The sequence below is a fragment of the Mastigoproctus giganteus genome, chromosome 1 (assembly GCF_048544385.1).
Source record: "Mastigoproctus giganteus isolate SK-2022 chromosome 1, ASM4854438v1, whole genome shotgun sequence".
Classification (NCBI taxonomy): domain Eukaryota; kingdom Metazoa; phylum Arthropoda; class Arachnida; order Uropygi; family Thelyphonidae; genus Mastigoproctus; species Mastigoproctus giganteus.
This window is the reverse complement of record NC_143575.1, coordinates 262,707,620-262,735,003: the sequence shown is the minus strand read 5'-3', so window position 1 is coordinate 262,735,003 and position 27,384 is coordinate 262,707,620.

Here is a 27,384-nt window from a genome sequence, read left to right as displayed (position 1 = left end):
AACCTGCTTTTACAGAGGAGGGCAAGTTTGGCGTATTGCAGGTAAGAATAATATTTCTGTTAGGTGTCAGTTGATTATCTTTTTTAATCATTATTCTTTTGCTTCAATTACGATCTATCCCTGCAGTTCTTGGGTTATTTCTTCCTCGGTGACATTTAATAAATCCCAACTAGATATGACACCCTTAGATGAATTTAGGTTTGCATGAGGAGATATTTTTACAGGAATGCCAGCAAAGCTTGTTAGTTGTAAAAGCTTTTCAGAATGTCTTTGATTCGTGGTTTCTATTAGTAGGTTTCCTGATTGCAGTCTCGGGAGATCCTGCATTACCCTCCAGAAGTTTCTGTATGACAAAGGGAGACAATTTACTTATAGGCTGACTACTTAAGAGTGGAATATTAAGAACGATGGGCAGGGGTGCTGCATCCGATCAGTCTTGTCTCTTTGGGTTGTCATTTTCCACGTTTGCATGGTCTGTATTTGCCATGTTTTCTCCTTTTAGCCCTTGGCAAGAGGACTTATATGCCAAGGTTTCCGGCCTCGCCACGGGGAGGCAGGAGCAGTGCCTCTAGGGGGAAAAGCGGTTAAAGTGTTAATTGGTCAGTGAACTAGAAATATATGGATAAATAAAGAAAAGTGAGTTTCCTTTCTGTGTTCTAACTTGTGGCCTTTCAAGTATAGAACAGTTTTAAACATAAGATTGCTAAGAGAAAAGTAGGAACTTAAAAATAACTTTAATCGCCTTTGAAGAGAACTCTATAAATCGCAGAAATATCACTTGGCCTCGAAATACGCTTGGCACCCGGGGCCACTCAAGTTAAATTGCAGTTATCCTCAATATCAGCGAGCTGAAGAGACTGTTATAAGTTAGAGAGGGATCAGAATGATGTCGATCTAATGAATGCATTCAATAAGAATATGTTTTTCAGTTAGTAGTGAACCGCACTGCAAGCAAAGTTAGCGTTAATAGTGGCAAATGATGCAAAAAAGCACGCTTATACAGCATCAGCAAAAGAAAGGAAGAAAGAAAGAATCCCATTTCATCTCCTCCAATAGCTTGCCTAGTTCTTCCTTGAATTTATTCAAACTACCCACTTCCACAGCAATGGATGGAAGTTTGTTCCAGCAATCAACCACCCATTGGCTGAAGGCAAACTTCCGCACATCTATACTGCAACCATCTTCGTAAATCTGAATTTATGCTCCCTCATGTGAATAGTCTAAGAAAGAGAAGAATCCCATCAGCATTAAGCTAGAGATCATATCCTTGCAATTATAAGAGATGTGTGAGGTGAGTATGACCGATACTGTTCTGGCCAGCACAACCTTCACGTGTCTGGTTGATCAGAAGCTAGATTTCTGTAGCTGTGGATTCTGTTTTATTCAGTAACTTGTTATGTAACGGGTTATGCCAAATTTCTGTCCACTTTTCATTCATATTTTGCGTATGATTAATTTGTAATGTGTATAAGGAATCTGTATGCGGTCGTTGTTGGAGTGGGTTTCTTGCTGCTCTATCTGCACGCTCATTTCTTGGTATTCCACTTGCCCAGGGATCCAACAGAATACGAAAGTTTGTTTATTGTTATCGAGTTGCGACATTTGAGATTTTATTTGTTTTAGGATAGTAATAGTAGTAATAGTGGCAAGTGATGCAAGAAAGCAAGCGTATGAGCTTATGTAGCATCAGCCAAAAAAAAAAAAAAAAAAAAAAAAAATTTACACAACCATTCCCTCTAAATGTTTGTCCAGTTCCTTCTTGAATTTATTTAAGCTATCAACTTCCACAACGACAGATGGAAGTTTGTTCCAGCAATTAACCACCTGCTGGCTAAAGGCAAATTTCCGCACATCTATTCTACAACTGTCTTTCCTCTATTTGAATTTATGCCCCCTTAGGTTCGTAATCTGAGAAAGTGGAAGCATCCCATCAGAATTCAGCGTGCTCAACCCATTCAAGGCTTTATACACCTCAATCAGATCACCTCGCAGGTGCCTAGTCTCCAGCCGCTGCAATTTGCAGAACTTAAGCCTCTCTTGGTAAGAGGATCCCTTCATTTCCCTCACCAATCTTGTTGCCCTTCTCTGTACACGCTCAAGCAAATCTACATCCTTCCTAAAATGAATGGATGTGAAGAGTGAAAATTGTCTTGGAGGGCTGTTGTCACTGCATTCAGATTATGTATAGATTACATTATTTGTATTGAAATCATTAGTAAGAAAGGTGAAAGTCATCTTAATGGCATACAGTTCTGCAGTATTCTTATGGTAACGAGACTTATAGACTCCCTGTAACCTGACTTACCTTGACACTAATCCAAAAGCAATCGGCCTAGATTTGGACATTGATAATATTGAAATCCAAAAATAATGTCTAGTATTCGTAACAGACGTCATAATTATCAGTATTTCCAAGAAAAGGCCGAAATCGGTCATTAAATTAGAGTGTTTGAAAGATAGTTTCAATAACTGTTTGTAAATACATGAAAAAACTCGTTTTTATTTGAATAGAACTGTTTGCACAAATCTGTCTCTACTCATTGTAGTCTTGAGTGGCGTGTGCGCACTGATATAATTCCATTTATGACAACAGTCACGCGGTCTAAGGAATATCACTACTCGGGTATTTCATTATGCTCACGATTGTGTTTGTATTTATTCTCCTATAGAAACGAATTGTTGCGGGTATGCAATAATTGTCTGTTTTGAGAAACTGTTCTCGAGAGGATAGCAAAAAGTTGGAGTTCTTGATGTATTTCATGTCAAATGACGCAGAATGAAGAAAAATAAAATAAAATAAAATAAATGATTCTACCTGTCAGGTTAAAGGTCTCTATGGAAAAGTAGGTTACGTTTTGTACTTGTAAAGCATATTTGTATAAATCTCTCTCTCTCTCTCTCTCTCAGGGTAACTCAGAATTTTTTTTTTTTTTTTTTTTTTTTTGGCTGGTGCAGCATAAGCCTCAGGCTTCCCTGCACTGTAAGGCTAATAATAATAATAATAATAATAATAATAAATATACCGGGTCATTATAAAGTCCTTGTGCAGTTTTAAATTTTCGTAACTTCCGTTCTATGTGTGATAAAATCAATCTGTAAAAAGGGTACGGGAAAGAATTTACTACAGTTTTACATATATTTATTCTTGGGATTGTTAATTCTCAGCATGTGCACCGTCTTTAAACTTTTTTATCCAGTAAGTTATGGAATTCCTGTGTAGTGCATTTTTGTTATGCTGGGTTCTAAATTTTTTGTACTGCGATTACACAGCACACAATTTACTTTCTCTTGTATTGAAGCCATTTGGTTAAGCCTAATTCTGCAAAAAATAAAATAATAATAATAATAATAATAATAAAAATTTTGCTAAACGACAGTAAAATAAATGAATCACTCTTAGTGCATACTAAACTTCACTAAATTACATTTCTAACTTTTTTCACAGATTGATTTTATCATTTATATAACTTTCATAACTTCCGTTCGGAAGTTATGAAAATTTTAAACTGCACATGTACTTTATATAATGACCCTGTATTTTGGCAGTAATATCTTTTTATACATACAGTACTGACTCATTTAAAAAATACACAATATTTACAGATATTGTGTATTACACATCGAAATTTCAAAATAATAATCTTGTCTATTTAAATATTTTTCCATCGTTTTTATGAATTCTCGCTGTAGTATAGTGGTTATAATTACCATCCTTCTCCATTCGAATGTAAAAGGACTGAGTTCGAATCCCATGAATGACGAGAGGAATTTTTAGGGACTTTTTACACAACGTAGCTGAGGTAGTCCGTCTCAGGCGAGGATTTTTTCTAACCAGGAAACTTTTTATCCAGCAAACCGCCCGAATAATACACGCAGTTACCCAACAAAATACTAAACACCTCATCGCCTTATTTGCCTAACACACACACACTCTCCGCTGAGTTTTATAACTGTAAAAAAGCTTCGAAATCAGGGCTCCAAATGAATAATTTTAAGAAACGGAGAACTAATAGAAATATCTCCTTTTTAATAAGTATATATGATATTACCGATGCTGTTTGTTTATAGGCTAACGGCAAGAAGGGCAACAAAGCCACATTGCGCCTAACTATGGTAGGCGCAATACTGTTAAATTGTATTAAATACATAGTTTTATCCGTATAAATATCGTTCTAATTTACACCGCGTTGTACAGTTGTATCCGTTTGAGGAAAGTAAAAATTTTGGCCACGTGTGACGTATCTGCTAGGAGGTCATAGAAGACGTGTTCGTCGTGGAAAACGAGATAAACATTTTGAGGCAATCCATGAGTACATGTTGGACAATGAGCTAGTTGTTGCAGTTTGTGCACTGTGGTGGATCCGTGCTGCAAGCAGATGAAGATGTGTTAGGCTTGTGTGGCCTATTCGTAGTCGGTTTAGTACGACTACTTCATGTATGTTCTCGCCTGTACTGGATTTCCACGGTTTGAGATCTTTGTTTATACGGAGTAGCTTGTTGTTGTTATATTTGAGCACAAGGGCCTCTTGGGCCATATTGTGCCTTTTCATGATTTAATTATCACTAATTTCACGTTATTATGATTAGATACTATTATACAAATTTATGTGTTTTAAATACTGAAACAGCTCCTCCAAATCTTCTCCATTACCAAAAATGTGATAATGTTAAGGGATCCTGCAAGTTGGATAAGGAGCTAAAGCTGGATTTTGGGACAGATGAAAGTTGGAGACATTCAATGAGAATATGCTTTATCGTTAGGTGCGACTGGCAAAAGAAACACAGAGGAGAATTCTCTCCCAGAAGCAAATGCAGATGAGTTGGATGCGAATGACCGATGCGGAGCCTTGCCAGAATCACTTCTTGTCGCCTGAATCTCTTTAAAAGTTACAGCTATCAGTTACAGGCTCTGCAAAAACGATAAGTGTTTACCTGTTATTTACATGATTGTTATTTTATATTGTACTTAATACGTAGTCATATAGTTATAGTTACGCTGGTTATTTTTTATTTTTAATTTAGATAAAGAGTTTTTGTGGATTTTACTTACGATAGGTAAAACCGTTATTTCGTTCCATTTTTGTAGCCATTGTTTTTGGATATAGTGGTAGGGAATTCAAATTTTTTAATTGAGGTAGCTAGGTAGCTCTAACGCATAATTATATAGTAATACGCTTCACTGTTTCTATTTAATAGTTTCTATTCAAATACTACTGACATTTAATTTATTGATTTTATTAATTTAAACTACCATGCCCCAAACTAGAGCAGCAAAGCAACGGGCACAAAGTGGCAGGAGTGCTGTGACTCGGGGGAGAACTGAGGGGGGCAATTCTCCAACGCATCACAGCCTAAAGAAATGTGCAACTTGTGAAATGTTTGCCGAACTCTCTGGAACGGAACGTGATATTGCCATGGGGGATGTCTTTGTGTGTGCGCGATGCAAGGAGTGTATCGAAATCAGGCAACAACTCAGCGTTCTTATGGGCATATATGAGAGCTTGAAGGACAGGGTGGATGCCCTCGAAGGAACTAAATTGAGGGGCCCATCAAGCTCTCAGCTGCCCACATCAACGCCAGAGCTTGCACTTGGTCATCACGCAACACAGCGGCAACCCCTAAGGCAGAATGCGCTGGTCCCACAGGAACTAGTTGTTGTTGGTGACTCTATTGTCAGGGAAACGGAGACATGCTATGTAAAAAGGATAGGTGGAACAGGACCAGGGTATGTCTGCCAGGGACAAAGGTTGATGACGTTGTAGAGCGGATATCATCTTTCAAGGGCACAAAAGGTGATATAGTTGTACACGTTGGCACTAATGATATTAAGAGTAGGAGACCGGCAGAATTACTCAACAAGTACAGGTCACTGTTGAAAAAAAGCCGTGAAATAGGGTTGAATTTGAAAGTGTCTGCAATTCTGCCCAGACACGATAGGAGGGAGTACATGATGAGAGCCTTGTCGATCAATTCGGCCCTGGAAGGATTGCGCTCAAGGGGTAGAATTTTTTTCAGCCTGGACTGTACTTGTTAACAGGAGAGATTGCTTCTACAGGGATGGGATACACTTAAATAGAAAGGGTGCAAGAATATTTGCTGATGCTATCGAGGCAGTGTTAGGTGGGTCGGAAAACTGCTAGTTTGGGGGGATACAAAGATGTTAAAAATAGTTTAACAGTAACCGCAGGCAGAGGTGAAGGTGATTCTTGCACAACTTCTATTAGAATAAGAAGCGACCTGGAGCGAGGGGTGTTGGGGGTTTCAGGGACGGATGGCAGTCATCATGGAATAGTTGGGTATATGGGATGTGTTAGGGTAACAAGGAATAGGCATAGGAGCATGTATGCTTGCATGTATACCAATGCTAGAAGTATAGTAAATAAATTTGATGAATTTGAAGTGTTGGTCAAGACATCAAAGGCGGATATTGTTGGGATAGCAGAGACGTGGTGTCACAAAGATATAAGGAATGCAGAACTGGAATTTGGGGAGTACAATGTGTACAGAAAGGATAGACAGGACAGAAAGGGAGGGGGTGTTATGCTGTTAATTAAGAAAAACATAAAATCAAAGGAAGTGCACCCAGTTAATATAGATGAACAGTGCTCTGTTGAGTCAATTTGGTGCGAGATAAGCACTGCGAAAGGAAAAATAAGGGTAGGAGTGTGTTATAGGCCTAATGACTTGAATGAGTACAATGAACAATTGTACAGAGAAATAGAGTGGGCCAGTAAATCTGAATGTCTTATAATGGGGGATTTTAACTTCCCAGATATTGACTGGAACTTGTGGGTTGGTCACTCACACACCAGTCAGACTTTTGTGGATTTATTGGATGATTGTTTTCTGCAGCAGCATGTTCGAGAGGCAACCAGAGAAAGTAATACTCTTGATCTGGTTATCAGCAGTGATCATTCGTGTATTAAGAATTTGCAGATAAAGGAACCACTAGGTGGCAGTGATCACAGTGTGCTGAAGTGGGATTTACTCAAAGAGGTAACTACCGTCAGGGGTAAAGGAAAGGGTTTTTGCTTCCGTAAAGGGGAGTACAGTGGTCTCAGACAGTTTTTAAATTCTGTACAGTGGGATCAACTGACGATGTTACCAACAGTAAATTCTAAGTGGGAAGCATTCAAGGAATTAATCGTGGAAGCTACTAGACTTTATATACCGATTAAGAAATATCGTTCAAGGTTTAGGCCTAAATGGTTATCAAATGAACTAATGAGACTCGTGACAGAGAAGAAAAATGCATGGGATGCATATAAATTATCAGGTGACGCAGAAGCCTGTGGCAGATATAAGCTAGTCTGTAATCAGGTCACAAAGGAGGTTCGGCAGGCGAAGGCGGATTACGAGAAATCTTTGGCAAAGGATGCTAAGAAAAACAGCAAGGATTTCTTTACTTATATAAACTCTAAAAGGAAGGGGATGAATATGATTGGTCCACTTGACATCGATGGTTCGACTGTTGATGATCCTGCTCAGATAGCAAACAAACTGAATGAGTATTTTGCATCTACATTCACACGTGAGGAATTATTACAGTTTGAAAATGGAAGAAGGTTATCAAATTGTAGCAGTGTGCTTAATGATTTTGTAATAACTGAGAGCAAAGTGGAGGAGAAATTGTTGAAGTTAAACATAAGAAAGGCACCTGGGGTGGATGGGATCTATCCAGTTATTTTAAAGGAGGCGGCAAAGCAACTAAGCAAACCCTTAGCCATAATTATGAGAGCATCCTTGGACTCAGGGGAGGTTCCCACGGACTGGAGATGTACAAATGTGTCCCCAATTCACAAAGGTGGATCGAAGGGTGACACGAGTAATTACAGACCAGTTAGTTTAACTTCTGTTCCGGGTAAAATAATGGAGTCACTGGTTAAAGATGCATTGCAGGATCATCTAGACAAGACTGCAGCAATAATTCAAACACAGCATGGGTTTGTTAAGGGAAAGTCTTGTCTGACAAATTTGATTGGTTATTATGATGTGGTCACAAAGGAACTGGATGCGAAAAATAATTTTGATATCATATACTTGGATTTCAGGAAAGCTTTTGACACTGTTGCGCATGGAAGACTACTGTACAAATTGGAGCAGAATGGTATTAAGGGTAAGTTGCTACAATGGATAAAAGGATGGTTAAGTGGGAGAAGACAGAGGGTGGTAATCAATGGGTGCTGCTCTTCATGGACTAATGTTATTAGTGGAGTCCCACAGGGTTCGGTGTTGGGTCCACTGTTGTTTTGTGTATTTATCAATGATATTGATGAAGGTATATCAGGCTTAATGTCGAAGTTTGCAGATGACACAAAGGTTGGCAGGGTTGTTAATGACAGTAATGGCAGTGTGCTACTGCAACAGGATCTAGATAATTTGGGCAGATGGGCTAAGAAGTGGCAACTGAAGTTCAACCTTGACAAATGCAAAGTACTGCATATGGGTAGAAGTAACCCCAGAGAAACGTACCAACTGTGTGGTACTACACTTAAGGTGGTAGAAAATGAAAAAGACCTGGGAGTAATTGTGCAGTCAGATATGAAGTTTTCTGAGCAATGCAGACAGGCTGCTAGGGCAGGTCATGGGGTTTTGTCAATGATATATAGGAATTTTGCTAGCAGGGAAAAGGAGGTGATTGTCCCTCTGTATAAGGCAATGGTCAGGCCACGCCTTGAGTACTGCGTACAGGTCTGGAGGCCTCATTTTAGGAAGGATGTAGATTTGCTTGAGCGTGTACAGAGAAGAGCAACACGATTGGTGAGGGGAATGAAGGGATTCTCTTACCAAGAGAGGCTTAAGTTCTGCAAATTGCAGTGGCTGGAGACTAGGCACCTGCGCGGTGATCTGATTGAGGTCTATAAGGCCTTGAATGGGTTGAGCACGCTGAATTCTGATGGGATCCTTCCACTTGTTCAGATTACGAACCTACGGGGACATAAGTTCAAATTAAGAAAGGACAGATGTAGAATAGATGTGCGGAAATTTGCCTTTAGCCAGCGGGTGGTTAATTGCTGGAACAAACTTCCATCTGTCGTTGTGGAAGTTGATAGGTTAAATAAATTTAAGGAGGAACTGGACAGGCATTTGGAGGGAATAGTGTGATGATTTTTTTTTTTTTTTTTTTTGGCTGATGCTGCATAAGCTCCTACACTTGCTTTCTTGCATCATGTGCCACTACTACTACTACTACTACTACTTCGGAGTAGCTTGTTACCAACTTGACCTTGCCAGATGTGTTGCCATTTTTCAAGACATCGCTTCTTTATAATTAATATGTAATCTGAGACCGGTATACTAAAAGATTGATCTATAGGGTCTGTAGCAGTTTTGGCAGCGATCTCGGCACGTTCATTCCCAGCAGTTCCAACGTGACCAGAGATCCAACAAAAGAGAATTCGTTTGTTCTTATTTAACATGGTCATGGTGTTCCAAATCTATATAAGTAAGGGGTTATCATGATTTTTATTCTGCTGGATAGCACTAATGGAATCGGTATAAATAACACTGCAATATGTTTGTTGAGAATGTGAATAGTACAGAGTTCTGCAGTATAGCTACTACATTGAGTAGGGAGAGTCTTGGCTATGGTAATGTTGGGAAATAATGCTGCTGCACCAACATGAGATTACCGATGCGTATAGTGAACTTGAACGGCGTTTCGGTGCATTCCTGTCCATTCTAAGCCCTATTCATAATTTTTTTGAAAGTTCCATGATTGCATTTCTCGCGAGTGTCATTTTACTTCATTACATTTTCAAAATTGCTTTAAATCTTGTTTAAGTAATATATTGTTTTAGAGTAGTAGCGCGATGTTTTGTTATACAACATTCTTTTACTGTTACCGATGGTGACTTGCAAATATAAGAAAAATATAGCTTAAAAATACAAGCTACCACGAAACTTGCACAGTTTCCAGCAATGACTTCGCGAAATCTCGTACACGGATGCCAAGTAACAACTTGATCAACTTATAAGCTATTCCTAAGATAAACTACGTATTTCAATTGATCCTAAGATAATTTTGTTTGGTTTTTAATTCAGATTTTTGTTGTCATTAGTTAAAAAAACAAACATAAAAAAATTTTTACGAACTTTTTTTAGCTTTTGGTCCATTTTCTTTTCCGGATATATTTAATTTCTTAGTACATTTTCACTGTTATGTTATATTATATAATTAATATATAATTGCGCACTTAAATAAATATACAGTGACGTATGGCGTCCCCATAGACCATCAACGGCTGACAAGTGCACCTAATATCCCCCCACCTCGCTACCAGGTCCCACTGGTAGCGAGGTGGGGCTTGTTGTACCAGGTCCCACTGGTTTGTTGTGCCTATTGTTCATCCGGCCTGTAGGGGCCTGACGGCCAACAGGCCGGATGAATAATGGGCACAACAAACAACACCACATCCCATGCATTATTTTTAAACCTCTGGCATAGACAGGGTACTATCACTCGCTACATAGAACATACTCGGAGATGGGAGAAATCCCCGGAGCCGTCTGACCCTCAACATACCCATACCTTAATAATTACAAAATAAAGCAGTCCCTTGTTGTAGTAGGATTTTTTAGGAGCATTAACGACTAACGCCATATTTCTCCGTGTATAGTGTCTGTAAATTGCTGTTCTGTTTTTTCTGTTTGCTGAAACCGAGTTTCAGGACAAAAAAACCATGCTACCCTCGCCTGAGACCGACTAACTCAGCTACGTTGTGAAAAAGGCCCATAAAAATTCTTCACGCCATCGACGGGGCGCGAATTCATGTCTTTCTCACCCGTCTGTAGGGAGCATGGAGAGCCTACCAACTGTGTTACCCACGAGGGTATCAGTCCCTTGAATTCAGGGCATATACTTATGATGACGATTCTGCGACAAGCATATGAACAGATAAATCGTTTGGGAAATGCTTACTGAAGTCAACCAGGACAATAATTGTCATATCAAATGAGAATCCTGAATTTTTATTTGATAGCAACATAAAACACTAGACCGATTACGCATTCTCCTTTGTTTATTTATTAGTTAATAGGACACTAATGTTCTAAACAACTCATCCGTTTTCGAAATAGATGATGACTCAATTTAGTTGCATCACACAATGTAACGATGCGGGACGCCATCCATTATACAAATGAGCCCAAAACCTGTTTTTGTAGAACAGAAACAGATCTCCAACTTCGTGACTACGCAGCATTCATAATTTTTTGTGCACCCCGACAAATACTTTCCAAGAATGTATTCTGCGTTAAGTGGAACCTAATATAGTTTATATTTCAGATGATGTAGGCTTTTATTTAATTTAGTTTTTTTTTTTTTTTTTTTGCCACAGTGGAGAAGGGGATGTTATGAAGTATAATGCAGTGTTCAAATATTTTAAAAACAGCGTTACGTAATTTGTGAATAGTTCCTAGAGTGACAGACATGTAGTAATTTTCTTGTCTATAGGATACATAATACATTCAAAAAGTTCCCAGAATCGCATGCTAGTATTTAAACGGTTTGCGCTACGGCCGTAAGGTTTAGTGGGGCGTTGACTTTGACGCGCACGCGTTCCAAGTGAGAATTGGTTCGGCGTTACGCTTGTGAATCACAGCTGACTGTTTGTGATTGTCGCAGTTTGAACAGTGTGCTAATGTCAAGTTGTTCTTTAAAATTGGGAAAAGTGCTATAAAGACGCTGCAAGTATTACAGAAAGTTTATGGAGATGCTTTGTAGAAAACAGCAGTTTACCTGTTGTTTAATTGGTTTAAACAACACGTAATCGGGATAGTAGGCGAACACCCAACTCTCATCCCCAGTGACCACTTTTCTTAGGATGCTCGGATCCTACGTAGATTTTTTGAACAAATCACCTGCGATGACTTTCCTCAAAGTTTGTTCCACGCTTGCTTTCGAACGATCAAAGGAACTGCAGGAAAGCCATGGTAGGTGGTTTATTCGAAAAATCGACGCAGGATCCGAGCTTCCTAAGAAAAGTGGTAACTGGGAATGAGAGTTGGGTGTTGCGGTTTTGACACGTTTGCATGAGAATATGAGGCGAAGACAACCTCAAATATGGAAGGGTGGTTTAATCTTGTACCATGATAATACGCTCAGTCACGCGGCGATGGCAGTTAAGCAGTTTCTGGCTGTGAAAAAAAATCACAGTCATGCAACAGTCTCCCTGCTCTCCCGACCTTGCACTGTCTGACTTCTGGCTGTTCCCAACGATTCACTCAATAAACTTTTATAGTAAAATTCCAGGAACTTTTTGAATGTGCCTCGTATTGCAAATACATTATACAATTCCAGATGGCGTACTTCCTAAACAGACGAATAGCAGCGGCTATTCGTCTGTTCAGGAAGTCCGTTTTATTTTTTACCGGCTCTGTTTTCTTTCCTGAGAGTTCATTTGTTTTTCCTTTAGTGTATGAAATTTTAAAGCACTTGGGAATTCTGAAGCAATGTCTTAAGGTTAAGAGAGGCAGAAGAAAGGATAAAAACAGCTTTTCGTTTTATAAACTTTCTTTTGGTTGGTTTAATGAAATTCATTATGCTTCGCATTCTTTTCATTATCAGGCCGTTAGGAAGTTGACGGAATAAATGAATTTATCTGATGGATATATTATTCGATGGCTCATATTATCTAATTTTTTCACTCGACGACTGATCAGTCCATTAATTAACTTTTCAAGGTTGGCTATAATTGTATCTTTCTGTGGTATCGATAAAATTGGGGAAGGAACATTGGTAATTTTTAGAACTAATTTTATTAGTATTCCGCTTGAAAATTCTTATTGCGGGGATAAATTATAGATTTTATTTGCGAGGTGTAAAATTCTTAAATGTGATATTTAGATATTTTTGTGTATTTTGTCCTTCCTGTGGTTTTAGAAAATGTCTTCTTTTTTTAATATTTGTGAGAAAGTAAATCGAAATTGATCGTTGTCGATTGGGGTCCTTGTTTCCCTCTTATTCCACCAGAAATCAATCTCGACTCAAGAGGTTGCGATCCTCCAATTTTTTTTTTTTTTTATAAATAATATAACATCGTCCTGCGATTATTTTAAGTTTTAATCAGTTGCCGTTACAATCTGATTATGCTCTGCCAGAAAGTCTTCCAACGGGTTAGATTTTCTCAGATAAGTTCCCACTAGTTTGACTACTCAAACTAATATGCCATTGTGAGTAGCATAGTTGGTAGAATCGCCGTCCTCCCCACACCAGGTGGAAAAGACCTGAGTTTGAGTTCCGTCGATGACCGGAGGAATTTTTATGGGCCTTTTTCACAACTTGGCTGAGTAGTCGGTTTCAAGCGAGTATAGCATGGTTTCTTTTTCTCCCTGAAACTCGGGTTTTTCGTCCAGCAAGCAGAAAATCGACCACAGAACACACGCAATTTACAGACAATATACATGGAGCAATATGGCCTTAGTTGCTGATGCTGCTAAAACTCTAATACAACAAACCAAAATACCAATTTCTTCTTCCTTCAAAGGAGTTAGACCAAGTGGCTTTTGCCGATTGCGTTATTTCTGTTTTAGCTCAACCCCTGTAAAACACAGATACGCTATGGTTGTCATTGTGGAATCTTGCTGTTGGTTTAATATTGACTTGCTCACTAGTTCAAGTTATATTTCTTTTAATGGCACTGTCGAGAGAGAATTCCATCTATTCCTAGACTTTAAGCTGTGATGGTCAACGTGTTTGTTTCTAATGTCAGGACCCAGACAGTGTCGCCAGTGTTAAACAACTGGGTTTCCTACATTCTACTATTTACCCCTTTTTCTTTTAGTTTAGATCTATTGTCAGTTCATTCCAGGATGAATCCTCTTTAGCCTATTATTGTATCCCAAATCATTGTTTGAAAGTGGCTAATTTTTATCGTGCTAAAACCAAAAATTGGTTGTCGTCTGAAATTATCCTTGCTGACAGGCTCTTGCCAAGATGGTCTGTTTATTGGTAATTAGTTCAGAAAAAGGATTGTTGAAGTTACAAGGTTAAGGCCAATTTCGATATCTTCACTTTTTTTTGGAAAAATGATCACATCTTCAAAATCCAATTTTTCTGTTCAAGTTTGGAATACATTAATTATGGTGTTTCATGAAGAACTATGGTTAATTGTCTAAATTCTTCAAAATTTATAATGCATAAGCAGAATGAGAATGAAGTTCATGTTGTATTTTTTTGATATTACGAGTAGTTATGCTTTTGACGCTGTGCAGGTAAAACAGTTACTATGTTTGGTCCAAAATTACTATACAGGGTGTTTCAAAAATAATGGTCAATAATTTAAAGGTGAAAATTACAAACTAAAATAAGCAAAAAAGTCCCAGTGAACATCGCAAATGAACCGTTTTCGAGATAATGTACATTTTCTGTTAAGATCCGCACTGACTACGGGAGCACTAGTTTAGCAAAAAGTTGTGGATCCTTTGCTAAGGGTGGTTTTATTAAACATAAGATAATACATTTTTAATTTTTGGTTTCAATACTACAAGATTTTACAGATGTTATATGTTACAGGATGTTCTTTCTAACACCCTTTCCTTAACATCAGGTGTTATGCTTCTGGGCCTACCTGCTTGTACTCCGTGTGCGAAGCACCCATGTTCTCTTTTTTTTTTTTTTTTTTTTTTTGATTTGGTAGTTGTTGGCGCATCGGCTTCTGTGGCCATATTGCACCTCCCAAGGTTTTTGCAGTACTTTGATCCAAGCCCGAGGCGAGAATCGAACCCGCGACCTTTGGGTTGCCGGGCAGGTACTTTACCCACTCGGCTAGCCCGGTCGGCCCCATGTTCTCTAAGGCGTTGATGTACCCTGATGAATGTGCGCCTGTTGGGCTGCCTTCGGCGGGGAAATGCTTCTTGGTACAAACGTGCAGCCTCGAGTGCACTGCCGTTGGATTTACCCTACATGAAGTGCATGTCCGCATACTCTTCGTTGCTGTAACCCCTTTCCATGTTGAATATCCTTTGACAAGTACTAGTATGCTTGCTACGTCTCAGAGTATTGAGAGAGGGGAAAGGGAGAGAATGAGCATAACCTAACCTAAACAGACAAATCAGTGGTGGATCCCAACTCTGTACAATTCACCTTGTCAGTGGTGGATCCCAACTAGAAATGTGCAATATTTCGAAAACGATTCACTTAAGGACCCATGTTTAGTAAACTTTTTTTTTTGCATATTGTAGTTGTGTACAGTTCACCTTTAAATTATTGACCATCACTTTTGAAACACCCTGTATTTCCAGTTCATTGTCTATTCTTAAATCGATAATGACTGAAATGATTTTTTCCTTTCCCAAGATCGTACCAGTTTTTCCATCTGAGAAGTCGAAGTGGACATACCCCAGGGTCGATCGTTTTCGCTGGTATACTATTAGTAGTGGCAAATGAAACAAGCTTATACAGTATCAGCCAAAAAAAAAACCTGTCCCCCTCATCTGACCATCCCTGCTAACAATTTATCTAATTCTCTCTTAAATTTATTCAAACTACCCATTTCCACAATACCTCTAAATTTAATTTTTCTGTTTATACTCCTGGACGACCACACGCTCAGAGGAGTTCACAAAATACAGAGAATACGAGAAACAGCACCATATTTAGCAGTCACAGGCTTGAATCCCTGGTTACTCAAAGGACCTGTACTTATGCACTCTAGCGCATGACCACTCTGTTGCTGAGGAAATTCCTGAGTCAAATAGCCGAAACAGGGATATTCATCAATCTTTGTTTCATCAAAAGATTTCTGATCTCTTACCCCCCCCCCAACTTTTGGAATATTTTGATTTAAAGATTATTTCAGTCTTCATACATTAATTTTTGTTCTTTTCAGCTTCTATTCAGATAATGAATGGCTAAATGTTTACACGCATGCATTGTCCCAGCTGGCTTTATGTCACGCTTGTATTGCACATTTGTGCACGGCTCCAATGCGTCAGCAATTTCTGAAAAATAAACACTCAACTGTTTTTGTATTAGTGACGTCAATTTCGCCATAATTTACACATCTGAAGATGTAACAACAGTACACTCCTTTGGATAGCACATTTTTCAGTTAGTAATATAGTAATAGTTTATTTTCTGTCATTGTTATTGCTGTTATACTTATTCGGTGTTGAAACTGTTAGGCAATAAAAATTACCATTTAAAAATAAAAACAACAGTTGCTTTTGGAAGGTAAACACGCATTTTTATGAATGGAATTTTTATTTTTCCACACTAACACTACAATAAATTAGTTCAAAATTTAGCAATGCCGAAATGACCTAGTTTTTGTACAAGTGTTAAAAAAAAAAGAAAAAAAAGAGAGAAAGAAAAGAAAACTGAAACAGATTATTATAAACCAGTTTATTTATTTAGCTGTATAACAGATACTGTAGGGTTCCGATTCATGCTCTAACCTAGTTGACTACAGGGATTACAAAGCAGTGATGTTTCCTGCTTGTAGATGATACGTTATCAGAAAGAATTTTTTTGAAACTGTGCAGGTAAACACAGTCCTGTTAATATCTTGTAAACAGAAAGACAAAGTGGTACCGAATGTACCTTAAATGTACATTCGGTACCACAAAAATGTACCGAATGTACTTCAAATCCAACCGGTCGTACGTATGAATTTAGTCACTGAAAAACACGACTACATAGAAGAGCGAAGTCGGTACACATAGGGTGATGAATATATGCTTTTATTGGGTGGATGAAATGCAAAATAAAGTTTTCAGTCTATTTACAGCTTTCCAAAGAAGGCACTTAAATTAAGTAAATGAGTTCATCAGGTTTTCTTGAAAGTTAACTGGTTCTCTGCAATCTACGAAAAGACAGATATTTTTCCTATCACCAAAAAAGTCTTTCTGAGATTTACTTGAATAACATGTTTGTCATCAGCATGTTAGTGATAGTCTGTAGGTAGGTTGCGTATGTTCTAAGGTAATTTTGCTTTTTGCGGGATGGAAAACTCGAGACTGACTAACTCGGCCGCGATGTGGAACAGTATTCCTCTTCATATTCTTCCCTTCGCATACCTCTGATCCATATTTGATACTGGCAAAAAGAGCAAAGTAGTTTGGGGACTGCCTTTTGAATCTGCTGATCCTCAGCCCCAGGAAACGATCATTCCAGAAAGAGTTACATAGAGATCGATAAAATTAGAGAAGAAGAGGAGCCAGGAATAGTAAGCAGCCAATTTCGAAAGGGAACAGTGTGAATGAGTAAGTAAAAATTAAGTGTACATCAGAAGATACTTAAAAAATTTAGTTCTGTAAGCAGACGCGGAAGTTTGTTTTGAAGACGAACAGACTTACGAAGTTAAAATTGAAGTGTTGCCAACCAGACTACTGATTTAAAATGCATACCTGCTATAGTTAGCTTTATTGGTGGGTGTTGGTAGATTTTAAAATAAGAGACGAGGTTTTCCAACACCATTAGACGCCGACATTATTGTGTCTGTAAATTGCGTGTATTGTTTTTTGTTCGTTCGTTTGGTTTTTCAAGATGAAATATCCGAGTTTTTTGTAGTTAGGGGAAATCATGTAGCCTGAGGCCGATTAACTGGGACACTGTGTAGGAAAAGAAGTTCGAATCCAGGGCTTTTCTAGAAGGTGCAAAAGGACGGTGATCATAACTACTGGGGCAGTTGAATAACCCATTAGGGCAGTTAAATATAAGTGAGGGACCTGATCGCACTCATTTTTTAATCCTTGTGTAACCTTTTATTTACAAGGTATGAAATTTGTATTATTTTCAGGAGTTCGATAGTTATTTCTTCATGGTATGCACGTTCATTGCGGTTTTGGTGGATTTTATGAGTTATTCATTTATGTGTGACTTAACTTTTGCACAGGAATGTATTTAGAATGAAGCAATTAATCATGATTTTTAAAGTATATTTTTATTGCTTGTAGAAAATTTTTTTAATCTTTAAATAAGATATATAAATGTTCTCAAGTCATTGAAGATCATCTTATTAGGCTCACAAGCTTTTGCAGATTATCTTGGATGGATCCAAAGTTTACTAAAGCTGGCCACTCAGTGGCCCATTATACTCATCAAATACTAGTACTAATACTAGTCAAATATCATACACGTCTAGGCATAAATTCTACTAAGTGTTGAGTGAGTTTAACACAAATTTGGCTATCCATCAGGTTAGTTTGTCAGCTGCTGTATTGTAGTTAGTAGAAAACTGCGAAGGCCGAACTGTCCTTTCTAACATATTCAAGACATTCTCAATTGGATTCAGATCTGGAGATTTAGGCGGCCAGGGTAAATGTAAATCTTGGGAAAGTTCCTCGAATCATTCAGATATAACTTTTGCACAGTGGTTAGTTGCGTTTTCGTTCTTTAAAAGAGTACATCGCACTTCGAGAAAAAATGAAGCATGCAGGGCATAGTTCGTCCGTTACAGAAAGCCGTTCACTGGAGCACTGGCGGATTATGCATTTGAGGGGCCCGAGGCGCAAACAAAGTTTGGGGCCCACCCAAAATTTTAAAATATTGAAATTTAAACGAATAAATACAAGGCACGCATTTTTATTTAAACTTTTTATTTCTATAATAAGAAAAATAGAACATAAATTATAAGTATCTAATCTGTGCCTGCCGACCTGTACTTATTATTACCTGTACACACACGTGCACCTCGCCGGCGAGCGATATACGGTATGTGTGCACAGCTCTAAGACTGTGATCACCGTGTCATTTTCGATTTTCGTATAAATAAAACCTTCGTGTGAGTTAAAGCTTTAAAATGAAATAATAACAATTTTTTTTGTCGGTTTGGGGGCCCCTGGGCATGCAGGGCCCGAGGCATACGCCTCTGCGATAATCCGCTACTGCACTGGAGATAACATGACCTTCTAACGGTATGAGCGGACCAATTCCGTACTAACTGAACATACCTTACCATACCATACCATGCACCCGTCCTCATGGGTAGCACAGTTGATATAATCACAGTCATACCAGGTGGAAAAGACCTAAGTTCGAATTTCGTCAATGACGCGATGAATTTTATGCGTCTTTTTTCACATCGTGGCTAAGTTGTTCTAAGGCGAAGGTAGCATAGTTTTCACTCCCAAAATTTTTTGGTCCAACAAACAGCGAATCACAGAACACACGCAATTATTACATACGTCCCAATATGATCTAAGTTGCTGATGCGCCTAAAACCATACAACAACCAACCCAAAACCAGCGAACTCACACCGCATAGTTCGGTTGGAAATGGGTATTTCTTTGCCTAAATTGTGCATAAAATTTCACCCATTTTATGTACACTGGACCTTCTAATCTAAACTTACTGCCGCATTTCTTCCTTTTAAAGCTGCACTCTCCTTCGTTTTTCACTCCTTGTATACTTTTGAGATGGCTGCTTTCGACATCCCAGTGATTTCCTTTGTTTTCTCAATTGTGGCTCCTGCTAAACATGCTCCATCAATATGTCCCTTCTGAAAAATGGGACATATCACCCGTCTTTTCCAGGACCAGCTCAACTTAGGAGCCCCAGCAAAGCGTGTAGTATTTCTGTAATAACTAGGAACTTGTGATCATATCATGAGACAACTTTCGTTTGCATACTGTACATTTAATTATGTGCTTACCCCAATTGCATTTGGTATCTAATTTTTTGACAGTAAGAGTAGTTTCTAGCATAATATTTGTCGGCCCGCTACACTGCTGTACAAATACGGCTAAGCAGAATGTGTCTCTCGCCTGTCAAATAGGTTGCGCCTGTTACGACATGCAAATAATGTGCACCTGTGCGGAACAGCAGAGAAAGACGACTGTTGGTATTGTAACACGTGTGGCCCTTACAAGCCAGATCAAGTTTACCAGTTTATTAAAATTTTCTTGCATCGTGTTTAAAAAAATTTCCTTTCCATAATCACAAACTGGATGGATTAGAAGGCCAAAATATTGGAAAATGTACCACAGTATGTTTAAATACATTCTCAATTGTTTGAATCCGTACTCACATTGCCAGTTGCTTTGACTGTTTTGGAAAAATTCTGTGTAACCGGTATTTTACTTTTTTTTTGTTCTTACAATGAAAACTATTCTTTTACCCATTACGTTTTTCTTCGGTTCATATCTCCTTCTAATTCGCTCTTTCAATGCCTGGCACTTAAGTTTTACAACCGGATTCTCATCCCGATGTCAGCCACAGATAATTAGGTTATTCCACAGTGTTTATCTCTATTTGCAATTTTTCGATTTGCACAAAAAGAATTCTTAAATTAGAGAAATACAACACGCCACCTTGCGAGACAATCTTATTTTAAAATACGAAAAGAAGGCGCTCAATTTTGACAGTTCCTTATTGTAGTGTAAAGAAGCATTGTATTTTTCAATTTTGTAATGTAGGCAGTTATTAATTTATATTAATTTTTTTTTCGTATTTATTTCTTAATTTTACATAGTTTTAAATGACGAAGTAATGATGAATAATAAATCTCGATTGAAAATAAATAAACATTTTACGTTCTGTATTTTTTGAAACATTAAGCAGGAATTCACAACTTTCATAATTTTTATCTTTTTTTTTAATTACATGCAGAAAATTAGCATAATAAACATGCAAGTAATTCTCGTTTAATAAAACAGCTGCATCATACGTAAACAGTCTTGTCTTTGAATCGAATATTCATTTTTTGAATGAATATCGTCTGATGATGGGGAAATGGTAGCATTTGGTATTTTGATTCGAACGTAATATAGCGTTTATGTGACATTATTATAAGCTGAATAAAATGGAATTTTGTTTTCTTTCTCATTGTATATCATCAAATATTTCGAAGCCCTTTTGAAATTGTATGGAAAACAGATTTTGCAGTAATCAATTAACCGCCAACTCTTAAACTACCTTGAAACCTTCCATCTGATCAACGATCGCCAGTTTTGATTCCGTCTGTGGCGATCCACTGGTGATATTCTGGCTTATGTTACCCATCAAAGAACAAATTCAATGGAAAAGTTTAGTGAAACTCAAACAGTTGTTCTTGACATTTCAAAGACTTTTGATCGTGTTTGGATAAAATAAGCTTCCATCTTATGGTTTGCCTACTGTTTTTTATAACTGGGTATCAAGTTTTCTCTCTGACCGTTCACTGCAGGTGATGGTAGATGGCTCTTTGTCTTCTAAACTCCCCACTAATGTTGGTGTTCCTCAAGGTTCAGTTCTTTCTTCCACTCTTTTCCTCTTGTATATTAATGACCTTCCATTGACCGAAAATCCTATCCATAGTTTTGCTGATGATAGCACATTGCATTCCACCTTCCAGTTTGAGAAACCTTGCCCGGCACAAACAACTTCAATTTCTCGAATATCCACTATCAATTCCTTAAATGCTGATCAACAAGTAATTCTGCAGTGTAGCAAAGATAACTTAGTTGATTTCAATTCTTCAAAAACTCAGTTTTCTCTTATATCTCACAAAAAGGACTCTTCTGCTCCTATGCTTATCTTCGATGACACTGATTTCTAGGCAATATCATATATCTCTATTAGGGATTACCCTGACTTCCAATCTCTCTTGGCCTAAGCATATTATAAATATTGCTTCCTCTGCATCTAAAAAACTGAGTTTTCTCTTTTTCTCTCTCGGCGTTACTTTTCTTCCAAACAGCTGTTTACTCTGTACAAATCACAAATCCGCCGTACCATGGACTATTGTCCCCAAAACCTCTCTCAGGCTTCTAAAGGGCAGGTAGGCTAATTAATAACAGAGTCTCTCCACTCTCTGTTTCAAAGACGTTCTGTTTCTGCTGCATGCCTTTTCTATAGTAATGACCTTCCATAGGCACTGAACTTCTGAATTGGCTTCTATAATTCCAGCTTTCTTTTCCAAAGCAGTCCAAACACGTGCCGCAACCAGTCAACATCCTTTTACTCACAATTAACTTTTCTTCATCCTCATTTATTTTTATGGAACAACCTTCATACGCATTTCCTGAAAATTACAATCTACAGAAATTCAAGTCTAATGTCAACAAGTATCTTATTTCATCTCAACCTTCAGCCCATGCACGGTACTAAGTACTACAGTTTCTAATACCTCTAGTGTTTGGGGTTTTCTTAAAAAAATAAAAAATGTTAACACATAGACGTCAATAGAAATTTTTTTCTGGTTAGTGGAGATGATTGGTGAAACTCAAACAGTTGTTCTTGACATTTCAAAGACTTTTGATCGTGTTTGGCATAAAATAAGCTTCCATCTTATGGTTTGCCTACTGTTTTTTTGTAACCAGTTTTCTCTCTAACGGTTCACTGCAGGTGATGGTTGGCAGGGGAGGTTGACATCTGAAGTGAACCATCGAATCCGAAAATTTTACTCTGAAATAATGACACACATTTTTTGATTTTTTTGTTGTTAAATTTACTTAAATCCTTGAAGGAAAAGGAAAGATCACACTTGGCTTTCTTGTACAAAATTCCGCAGATTATCAACTAGATCGGATAATGTTTATGCATTATGTGAATGATGTAATCAAAATAAGCGAGTCTCATCTTGTGGATGTAAGGTCGATTTTATTTGTCATAGTAATTTTTAATTACTTCCCATAAAATCCCCTTAAAAATTAATTTTAATTATTAAATGAATTCTGCAGTATTTAACTAAGTGTATTTGAACTTAGTTAAATACTAAGACTAGTCGCAGAAAGGAGTAAATGTGAATGGAGACTACCTAAACCATTTACGATTTGCAGATGACATTGTGGTCATAAGCCACGATCCCAAAGAATTAGAGGAAAATCTTAATCAGTTATGCACAGTTAGTAAGGATTTTGGACTAAAGATGAATATGGCTAAAACAAAAGTAATGATGAACAAGTATGCCACAGAAAGGGAAATAATGATTGAAGGAGCAGTAATTGAAAAGGTGGAGTCATATACTTATCTGGGACAAGTTATTAGCTGTAATAATGATAAATGGCTGGAAGTCAAAAGAAGAATAAATAATTTTGGATGCATAGCATTCAGGAAATATAGTCACATACTAAAGAGCAATATCCCAGTTTGTCTGAAACGTAAAATAATGAACCAATGTATACTCCCCACCATGACTTATGGAAGTGAAACTTGGGCACTCACCAAAAGAATGGAAGAGAAGCTGAAAACTACACAACGAAGAATGGAACGAATTATATTGGAAATCAGACTGTTAGATAAGAAGAGAAACACATGGATTAGGCAGCAAACTCAAGTAAAGGATATTCTTATCAAAACTAAAGAACTAAAATGGTCTTGGGCAGGACACATAGCTCGAAGACATGATGACAGATGGACTAAGAAAATAACAGAATGGTACCCAAGAGGAGCTAAAAGAAAACCTGGAAGGCAAAGGTGGAGATGGATAGATGAAATTCATGAGTTTGTGGGTAGTAAATGGATGGCCAGTGCTCAAAACAGAAGGAACTGGAATGTTGCTGGAGAGGCCTTCATCCTGCAGTGGATTGAAAATGGCTGATGATGATGATGATGATGATTTGAACTTAGCTGTTATTAAAAAGTGGTACTTTAACGAGATAATTATCTCATAAAAATAAGTGCTGTTTGCGATTTTTTTAAAAGTAACTTGAACTTTTAACTATTTTCTCGTTTTAAAAAAAACTAGAATTTTTCATAAATACATAACTCAATTGATATTGCCTAATACTGAAATAAATAAAAAAATGTGTAATTAAGTAAATATACTGTATATGAGGGCGAATATTGTATAACGTTGAAATCAAATTGAAATTATAATAATATTGTATTTTTACCAATAGCTGGTACTGTATTTTTCAAAATAATTTCCACCACAGTGGGCTAAGGCGCATTTAGGGCTAGAGCCTCAAGCTGCGAACAAATTTAGACTATGTATATAAAGTGCTTAGCATCATAATACACAGCCATTTCTGAATAAACAGAAAATTTTTAAGGTGGCATCGTTTTAGGTTATATCTCATATTGTGAATGCCTTATTCGAAGTAGTGCAATATCATGGCAACTCGTTGTGAAGGCATTCACAATATGAGATATAACCTAAAACGATGCCACCTTAAAAATTTTCTGTTTATTAAGAAATGGCTGTGTATTATGATGCTAAGCACTTTATATACATAGTTTCCACCACAGTTTAAGCCTTGCAGACATGTCAAACGAGCGGGCCAAATGTGGCCAACTTACTTTCTTTATGCCCCCAACCCCCAAGTGTTTTCAGCTTTAAAAGGTTAACAGGGTGATGTTTTATTTTCACTCCACTAGTCCCTCCCCACCCTCCCTCCCTGGTACTGTTTGTGCGGTCCACGAGCACTTTTGAATTTGGCATCTCTCTGGATTAGACATTTTTCTCATCTGCACACCAGATTTTTTTATGCCCTGCTCATAAAAGGTCGTTTTCTTGTTGTCACTACTCTTGACGGCTTCTTTCACTTCATTGTCTGAAAATTTTTGTTACTTTCTAGTTCAAAGTGCCGGCACCATGCCTCATCCGACAGTCATCATGCGTTCCAAGAAGCAATTTCTTTTCTCCTCATATCGCACTGAATGCTGCAGACGCAATATCATTCGCAAACGTTTCTGTTCATCGTTGAGACATTAGGAAAGACACTTGGCGCAGAGCTTCCAGATCTTTCATGGATAATGTGGCAGGCTGACCCGTGATTGATATCCAGCTCACAGGCCACATCAACTGTCGTACACCGATCCAATCTGATGACATTGCCTGCCAAGACATTTTGTTGTGTGACAACTTATCTGAGCTTATCCTGGGCAAGATTAATCCACCAATTTTTCTTTCTTCACGGTACGATTTGCTCATTTGTAGACTCAGACCTTTATCCATATGCCGAAGATATTTTTTTTAGAGATACGCCCTCCATGGTAAACTTAATGGCACTGCATTTTTCTTAGCTGGGACACGCCGAAGCTAATGAAACAGAACAGGACGAATGCATGACATCCAGTATGTCCTATTGTTCAGTAGAAGTCTTAACATCAATTCCTAAATTTATACCCATAGTGGCGCCATCATGGGTAGCACAGTTGGTATAAAAACACCGCTCTCTCCCCACAGCATGTGGAAAAGACTTGAGTTTGAATTCCGTCGATGGCGCAAGAATTTTTCATGGGTGTTTTTCACAACTTGGCTGAGTCAGTCGGTCTCAGGCGAGGGTAGAATGGTTTTTCTTCCAATAAACAGCAAATCGACCATAGAACACATGCAATTTACAGACAGTTATATACGCGCAATATGGACTAAGTTGCTGATGTACTAAAAACCTTACAGTAATAACAACCAACATAAATATAAAGATAAATATAACTCTTACAGCATAAGAAAGCCTTTTATTTGGTAATAAATTGTATATCATCAGATGTTCCACACTAAATCATTTCGGCAATTACTTATCTGTGCAGGTTTCATGTGGCTATTCTTATGATCATTAGAATCACCCATGCGTTACCATCAGCATTTATGGACGGTTGCTACATACACAAATTCCCATTATTATTTTATTCGCCCCACGGGCTTAACAACAAGTTTCCGTTGACCCCAACCAGCACGGAAGAACACATCAAGAAAAGAAACGTCCTACGGAAGTTATAGCGACCTTTGTCTAAAAGCTACGTCCGTCGTCATTTTCTGACGACAACGATGAGTCATTCGGCGGCTATGGAAGCGGTGCTTACCCATTGGGTCGGATAACCTTTCCTTACCTGAAGCGTTTTAATGTCGGGATAATTTGTCCGCAGTTCACAGAGGCAGGAGACAGTCTGTTTCATATGACAACGTAATTATGTCGGGACATTGAGAGATAGTAGAATCAACATGGCTTCCAGCTTGCCCTCTGGTTGTGACTAACGAGACGAGGCCAAACATCCTACTTCTTGACCCCAGAGAAGTGTGACCCAACACCGTAGACAAAATCGAATGTCGTAATCGGCACATGGGAAGAAAGAAGTCGGAAGCATGTTAATGGGGAATGTAAGGAATCAACCAGTTAAACTGGTGTTACAAGAAAACTTGGTATGTGAATTCGGTCAGTCACTCCCGATATTTCAATGTTATACACTTTTATTGATGGCAGATGGAACTTTACAGATTTGTCAATGTTAATCTGGTTATTCAGAATTTCCCATGGCTTAATTTTACTATTAAAAAAAATTGCATTCATTGCATAAAATAAACAAATTTCCATTTGTTTATTTTCTGCAGTAGGTGGTAACATACACTTTTCCACCATGTATGACGCAGACGAGTAGTCTAGTCTTGAATGTAGTACACGTGTTTTAGTTGACTTTGTTTTGAGCTCAGGTGACCGATAAATATGGTAATGTTCTGTTGTAGAGTTTTAGTAGCATCGGCAACTGAGGCTATATTGCGTCGTATATAATGTCTGTAAATTGCATGTGTTCGGTTTTCTGGACGAAAATTCCGAGTTTCCGGGAGAAAAGAACCATGCTACCCTCTCCCGAGACTGACTAACTCAGCAATGTTGTGAAAAAGGCCTTAAAATTTCATCGCGTCATTAACGCGAATTAAAACTCGGGTCATTTCCATGCGGTGAGGGGAGAACGGCAATTCTACCAATTGTGCTACCCACGAGGCATGCTTTTGTGCTTTCTGCCTTGTGACGCTCTTGACTCTGTGCTTATTCTAGAGTGTAAAGAAAAAATTCATATTTGAACACAACGATTTCAAACTGGTCTTTGGACATTTTACATAAAATAATATTAAAACAATATGGAAATTTTTATAAAGTAAAAAAAAAACAGTGTTAGTAAGGCCGAATGATTCAAGGAAGAGAACGTTTTCTGCATCAACAATTTAAATAAAAAATAAATCAGGTAAAAAAACTGAAATATGCACGATACGTATTTAATCAAATACTCTCCTCGTGGGGCCTAGGGATGGGCACTAGGTAGAGTGGCTTGACACACACACGCAGACACACCTACATTTTTTTTCAGGACGCTTCACAGAGAATCAAGGTGGAGACGGGCTTATGCTTGGGAGCTATCCCGATATATGAATGCGCGAGCACTCCCCCTCCGCGGTAGTACAGTGGTATCGTCACCATTCTCACCACACCGGGTGGTAAAGGCTCGGGTTCGAATCCCATCGATGACGCGAGGATCTTTTATGGGCTTTTTTCACTCTGTGGCTGAGTTAGTCGGTCTCAGACGTAGATAGCAAGGTTTTTTCCAAAGAAAAACTGACGTTTTTTTTTCCAGCAAAGCAGGTAAAGTGACCAGAGAACACATGTAATATACAGATACAATACACATGGGTAGTGAAGAGACTTTCTAGGTTACCTTAATGTAGCAGTTTAACCCTCAGCAGCAAAGCATGCGTCCGATGACTGTGTTCTATGCGGAGCCGAGCTAGAACAACTTCCTCCTT